Consider the following 6015-nt stretch of genomic DNA (forward strand, 5'->3'; position numbering starts at 1 on the left):
AAAGACTTTGCTCTGAGAGGCCCACTGGACACTGGTCTCAGTGTGTTATTAGGCAGAAATATAGGAGGGCAGGTGCTTAGAGAGGAGCTCATCAATGAAAGCGTTTTCAAGATTTTTCAGTGATAAATTAGAAAGAATAAGAGCAGGAGAAAAGAAAAGAAGACTTGAAGACAGGTCACAGGAACTATCAAAACTGAAGCACATAGAGTAAAAACTGGGGGTGTGGGGGAGTGGGTGGAGCCTCAGAGGCCTTTTGGAACAGACCCAGCAATCTGTGTGTGTGTGCATACATACAAACACATAAGGTTTACTCTTTGTGTTGTACATTCTGTGACAAATATATAATTACATATATTCACCATTATGGTATCAATTTTTTATTTTTGTAATTAGAGAAAAGCTTATAAAAACAGAAATAATGATTATTACATACACTATAGTGATAGGTATTTAATTGACTCTAGTAGGCTTAATTTACTATAAAAGCTATGGCTTAATTTCACTGAAAGTAGACTAACACTGAGTATTCATTTCTATTTATTTCTTCTACTAATAATACCAATTTTAACCTAGAAATATATCCTATTTCCCTGTTAATTTATATGTGTATCCTTTGGGTCTGAGAAAGCAATTAACTTCATTGAGGTCATTCTTCTCCAAAATATAGAACAAATGGAATATTTTTGCATCTGTTCAATTATATGTCTAAAACTATGCCAGGTATATTTGGGGGATATCAGGCCTGAGAGGGTCAGGGAAGACTGTAGAGAAAGTGGTCTTTGAGCATGGTAAAGAAGAGAGAATAGTATTTAAGCAAACAATGTTTATACATTGGAAGTTCACATTGTATGAATTCTTGTTTAAAAAAAAGTAGACCATTTGGATGCTTGAGCAAACACTTAATTGATAGAGTACCTTTGAATTTGTTTGAGATAAAGTTAAATAAAAAAAGATATAGAGGACAAGTAAGTTTATCCAAAATATTGTTGTTTTTTAGTCACTAAGTCACATCCAACTCTTTTGTGACCCTGTGAACTATAACCCACCAGGCTCCTCTGTCCATGGGATTTCCCAGGCAAGAATACTAGAGTGGATTGCCATTTCCTTCTCCAGGGGATCTTTCCAACCCAGGGATCGAACTCAGGTCTCCTGCTTAGGAGGTAGATTCTTTACCACTGGGCCACCTGGGAAGTCCTAGTTGAAATATGGAGGATCACAACCTGAGTAGAAGTTCTATGTTGCACAATATAGAGACTGTATAGGGAAGAAAGTGGTGGGAGATAAGAATGGATTGGTAAAGAGGAAGGAATTGGAAGATAGTCTTATGAAATAGAATTTGAGAACATCAAACCCCAAGATGGAGCTGTTATGCATCATTTTAGTGTTTGTTTGTTTGTTTTGCTTTTAAGTGTGTGTATATTATAGACTAGGGACCAAAACCAAACACCAAACAAAGAAAAGAAAACCAACCAACCAAAGAGACCCAATTTAAAGACTCATACAGTTATCTATGTGTGTGGACTCTAGATTTAAAAAGTGGCAGTAGGATTAGAAAAAAATAAATGATCTGTAAGACTTTCTATGGAAAAGTAATGACAGAAGCTGACAGGATTTGGAGGACAAGGAGGAAACCAAGATGAACTCAAGATATTGAGTACAGACTGCAGAAAAAAATGAAAAAATTGGGAAGAGAAGATCAGTTTTGTTTCTGTAGCTCCGGACAGAATTACATTAAAAGGGAATTCAAGGGAAAATTCATGTGGATCATTGGACATAGATAGATGTTCAAGTGACAGAGAACATAGCAGGGGACACAGACTTGGGAGCCATAAACCTTAAGGTGATAAAAAAGCTTTAAGAGTAGATGAACCATTGGTCTGAGATCTGAGGGGTGAGGGGACACTCTGAGCTTTAAGAAATATCTACAAATGGATGGACAAGCAAAGAAGAGCCAGAAAAGCATGAAAGAACTAAAATGAGGCTGGGCAGTCACAGAAGATCACAAAGGAGAGCATTTTAAGCAGGAAGTAATTAGCAACATCACATTCTGAATAGTGGTGGTGGTAGTTTAGTCACTAAGTCATATCTGACTCTTGAGACCCCATGGACTGTAGCCCTCTAGACTCCTCTGTCAATGGGGCTCTCCAGGCAAGAATACTGGATGGATCACTATTTCCTTCTCCAATTCTGAATAGTAGTTAAGAAAAATGAAATGTGGGTCAAGGTCAATTAATGATATTAGTCTAGTTGAATGGACTGAGAAAGTAGAAGCCAGAGTATAGAGGATTTTCAAAGAGATCAAGTAGTAAGAGTTAGAAAATGGATTAAGTGGGTAAAGACCACCCATTTAAGGAATGGTATATGAAAAGGGGGAGAAATGGTGTAGAATTTAGAAGATAATATCAATTAAATGTTTGAGTCAGCAGCTAAGAGATTTGTGAATGATTAAAAACAAGGGGACGGTATCTGCTTCCATATTTTTTTCTGCATTTATTTTTCAAAAACTGTCACCTTTACCTGAGTATTCTTCAAGAAATAATTACCATACCACTCATTGGAAAATAATGTTGCTTCCATTATAATAGTATTTGAAGGCACATTCCTGTATTGTTCACTTGAACATGGAACCTTGTCTAGGTGCTCCTTAAAGGGAATGGGGTCAGCCTAAAACAAAACCACATTGCACGAGGATCACATCACAGAGATGTTCAGTAAAGATTTAGGACAAGGACTTTCCTATATTATGGTTTGACACTTGGGGAAGAGGTGATTCATTTCACGGGTGAGTCTTTATCCACCATGACCTTGAAGAGCATCCTTATTCCAGCTTCAGCATCCTTTTATTCTGCAGTTTGAATAATAAATAATTATAGGAACAGTCTCATTGCTGCCTCTGTGTACACTGAGGGGGTGAGTTCAAGCCCTGAGCCTTTGGAGTGGGAGCACTGAATCCAAGACCCTAGACTACCGGAGAACTAACCCTCAGTTCAGTTCAGTTCAGTTCAGTTCAGTCACTCAGTCGTGTCCAACTCTTTGCGACTAACCGTTCAGTTCAGTTCAGTTCAGTCGCTCAGTCCTGTCTGACTCTCCGTGACCCCATGAATCACAGCACGCCAGGCCTCCCTGTCCATCACCAACTCCCGGAGTTCACTCAAACTCATGTCCACAGAGTCGGTGATGCCATCCAGCCATCTCATCCTCTGTCATCCCCTTCTCCTCCTGCCCCCAATCCTTCCCAGCATCAGAGTCTTTTCCAGTGAGTCAACTCGTCGCATGAGGTGGCCAAAGTATTGGAGTTTCAGCTTTAGCATCAGTCCTTCTAATGAACACCCAGGATTGATCTCCTTTAGAATGGACTGGTTGGATCTCCTTGCAGTCCAAGGGACTCTCAAGAGTCTTCTCCAGCACCACCGTTCAAAAGCATCAATTCTCCTGCGATCAGCTTTCTTCACAGTCCAACTCTCACATCCATACATGACCACGGGAAAAACCATAGCCTTGACTAGACGGACCTTGGTTGGCAAAGTAATGTCTCTGCTTTTTAATATACTATCAAGGTTGCTCATAACTTTCCTTCCAAGGAGTAAGCGTCTTTTAATTTCATGGCTGCAATCAGCATCTGCAGTGATTTTGGAGTCCAAAAAAATAAAGTCTGACACTGTTTCCACTGTTTTTCCATCTATTTCCCATGAAGTGATGGGACCAGATGCCATGATCTTTCTTTTCTGAATGTTGAGCTTCAAGCCAACCTTTTCACTCTCCTCTTTCACTTTCATCAAGAGGCTTTTGAGTTCCTCCTCACTTTCTGCCATAAGGGTGGTGTCATCTTCATGTCTGAGGTTATTGATATTTCTCCCAGCAATCCTGATTCCAGCTTATACTTCTTCCAGCCCAGCGTTCCTCATGATGTACTCTTCATATAAGTTAAATAAGCAAGGTGACAATATACAGCCTTGACGTATTCCTTTTCCTATTTGGAACCAGTCTGTTGTTCCATGTCCAGTTCTAACTGTTTCTTCCTGACCTGCATACAGGTTTCTCAACAGGCAGGTAGGGTGGTCTGGTATTCCCATCTCTTTCAGAATTTTCCACAGTTTGTTTTGATCCACACAATCAAAGGCTTTGGCATAGTCAATGAAGCAGAAATAGATGTTTTTTTGGAACTCTCTTGCTTTCTCCATGATCCAGCGGATGTTGGTAATTTGATCTCTTGTGCCTCTGCCTTTTCTAAAAACTGCTTGAACATTTGTAAGTTCACGGTTCACATATTGCTGAAGCCTGGCTTGGAGAATTTTGAGCATGACTTAACTAGCGTGTGAGATGAGTGCAATTGTGCGGTAGTTTGAGCATTCTTTGGCATTGCCTTTCTTTGGGATTGGAATGAAGACTGACCTTTTCCAGTCCTGTGGCCACTGCTGAGTTTTCCAAATTTGCTGGCATATTGAGTGCAGCACTTTCACAACATCATCTTTCAAGACTTGAAATAGCTCAACTGGAATTCCATCACCTCCACTAGCTTTGTTCGTAGTGATGCTTTCTAAGGCCCACTTGACTTCACATTCCAAGATGTCTGGCTCTAGGTCAGTGATCACGTTATCTTGGCTATCTTGGAGGTGAAGATCTTTTTTTGTACAGTTCTTCTGTGTATTCTTGCCACCTCTTCTTAATATCTTCTGCTTCTGTTAGGTCCATACCATTTCTCTCCTTTATTGAGCCGATCTTTGGATGAAATGTTCCCTTGGAATCTCTAAGTTTCTTCAAGAGATCTCTAATCTTTCCCATTTTATTGTTTTCCTCTATTTCTTTGCATTGATATTTGAGGAAGGCTTTCTTATCTCACCTTGCTATTCTTTGGAACTCTGAATTCAGATGCTTATATCTTTCCTTTTCTCCTTTGCTTTTCGCTTCTCTTCTTTTCACAGCTATTTGTAAGGCCTCCTTAGACAGCCATTTTGCTTTTTTGCATTTCTTTTCCATCGGGATGGTCTTGGTCCCTGTCTCTTGTACAATGTCATGAACCTCTGTCCAGAGTTCATCAGGCACTCTATCAGATCTAATCCCTTAAATCTATTTCTCACTTCCACTGTATAATCATAAGGGATTTGATTTAGGTACTGTACATAGAAAACCCTAAAGATAGTACTGGAAAATTACTAGAGCTAATCAGTGAATTTAGCCAAGTTGCAGATTACAAAATCAGTACACAGAATCACTTGCATTTCTATATACTAAGAATGAAAAATCAGAAAGAGAAATTAGGGAATCAATCCCATTCATCATTGCAACAAAAAGAATTAAATATCTAGGAATAAACTTACCTAAGAAGACAAAGAACTGTACAAAGAAAATTATAAGACACTAATGAAGCTGAAACTGCAATACTTTGGCCACCTCATGCGACGAGTTGACTCACTGGAAAAGACTCTGATGCTGGGAAAGGTTGGGGGCGGGAGGAGAAGGGGACGAAGGAGAATGAGATGGCTGGATGGCATCACCGACTCTGTGGACATGAGTTTGAGTGTACTCCGGGAGTTGGTGATGGACAGGGAGGCCTGGCGTGCTGTGATTCATGGGGTCGAGGAGAGTCGGACACGACTGAGCGACTGAACTGAACTGAACTGAATGAAAGAAATCAAAGATGACATATACAGATGGAGAGATATTCCATGTTCCTGGGTAGGAAGAATCAATATTTTGAAAATGACTATACAAGCAAAGGCAATCTACAGATTCAGTGTGATTCCTATCAAATTACCAATGGCATTTTTCACAGAATTAGAACAAAAAATTTCACAATTCTTATGGAAACACAAAAGACCATGAGTAGCCAAGCAGTCTTGAGAAAGAAGAGTAGAGCTGGAGGAATCAACCTTCCTGATTTCAGATTATACTACAAAGCTACAGTCATCAAGACTGTATGGTACTGGCACAAAAACAGAAATATAGACCAATGGAACAGGATAGAAAGCCCAGAAATAAACCCATGCACCTATGAGTACCTTATTTTTGACAAAG

Source organism: Moschus berezovskii, chromosome 2 (genome assembly GCF_049115385.1).
Source record: "Moschus berezovskii isolate FMDL1 chromosome 2, NW_MosBer_1.0, whole genome shotgun sequence".
Lineage (NCBI taxonomy): Eukaryota > Metazoa > Chordata > Mammalia > Artiodactyla > Moschidae > Moschus > Moschus berezovskii.